This window comes from Ctenopharyngodon idella, chromosome 1 (genome assembly GCF_019924925.1).
Source record: "Ctenopharyngodon idella isolate HZGC_01 chromosome 1, HZGC01, whole genome shotgun sequence".
Lineage (NCBI taxonomy): Eukaryota > Metazoa > Chordata > Actinopteri > Cypriniformes > Xenocyprididae > Ctenopharyngodon > Ctenopharyngodon idella.
In genome coordinates, this window is record NC_067220.1 from 3,551,088 (window position 1) to 3,552,862 (window position 1,775).

A 1,775-nucleotide genomic window follows, 5' to 3' on the forward strand; every position below is an offset into this window, starting at 1 on the left:
AAATGACGAGAGAATAACAAAGTGCAGTAACGGTAAAACTATTGGCTCTACAAACCAGTGTGTTTATGATCACGATGATACATTAAAATAGTATGATGACAAATACCAGTTTGCAATATCAGCAGCATAATCGAGTGTTGTTGTTTTCTTTTTTCTGCTAAATAAACTGGAAGCGAATGACACCGGAAGACTCGCATATTCAAGTTACAAATGGCCGCGCTGCTCTTACGTTAAAGGGTTAGTTCACCCAAAAATGAAAATTCTGTCATTAATTACTTACCCTCATGTTGTTCCACACCCGTAAGACCTTCGTTCATCTTCAGAACACAAATTAAGATATTTTTGATGAAATCTGATGGCTTAGTGAGGCCTGCATTGACAGCAAGATAATCAACACTTTCAGATGCCCAGAAAGCTACTAAAGATGTATTAAAAACAGTTCATGTGACTACAGCGGTTCAACCTTAATGTTATGAAGTGACGAGAATACTTTTTGTGCGCCAAAAAAACAAATAACGACTTTATTCAACAATATCTAGTGATGGGTGATTTCAAAACACTGCTTCATGAAGCTTCGAAGCTTTACGAATCTTTTGTTTCGAATCAGTGGTTCAGAGCGTGTATCAAACTGTCAACGAGGCTTCGTTACGTCATAAGTGTTTCGAAATTTCAATGGTTCACCACTGGAGGTGTGACTTTGGCAGTTTGATACACGCTCCGAACCACTGATTCGAAACAAAAGATTCGTAAAGCTTTGAAGCTTCATGAAGCAGTGTTTTGCCATCACTAGATATTGTTGAATAAAGTCGTTTTTTTTTTTTTTTTTTTTTTGCTGCACAAAAAGTATTCTCGTCGCTTCATAACATTAAGGTAGAACCTATAATCACATGAACTGTTTTAAATATGTTTTTAGTACCTATCTTACTGTCAATGCAGGCCTTACTGAGCCATCAGATTTCATCAAAAATATCTTAATTTGTGTTCTGAAGAGGAACAAAGGTCTCATGGGTGTGGAACGACATAAGGGTGAGTAATTAATGACAGAATTTTCATTTTTGGGTGAACTAACCCTTTAAAAATAAAGTGGAGATACACATCATTGACTTGATTTGATTTGATATATTGAGTTTGTTATGTTGAATATGAAACATACTGTGAGATATTTACATGCGTACTGAACATAATCGAGAAGTTACTGTACCAGAAGTGCTTGGCTGTGATCGAAATCGCATACTCTCGAGAGTAGGTTGATAGCACACGTCCATCTCAGAGACGTCTATTTGATGTGCGTATTTACATCTGGAAAACGTATTTTTTTTAGAGCTCGTCTGCAATACGTCTATAGAACGTTTTCTGTCAGATGTCAAATAGATGTTTAGAAGATGTCTTTAAGATGTTTATGATTTAGAATGTATGTAAAACTGACATCTTAAAGATGTTTCCCAGATGTTTGTACACAGCAGATTCTTTCCAGATGAAGTGATGTTTAACAGACATCTTGCATTGTGCTATCTTGAATAATTACAACCACTAAAAAGTATTTCTATATAGTATGAATGTGTGTAGTATGAACATAATCTTGACATACTACATTCGCCATGTCATCATTATCATGTGACCTATCAACTGCCATTCACAAATCCTTTCTCGTGGCCTCATGGGATAGTAAAGTGTCCATCATATGCACACTTAAGAATCTCGCCAGAAGTAGTAGGTCATCTTTTTGCCTACTCTTTTATGAGTACTGTGAATTTGGACATACTTATTTTGTCACA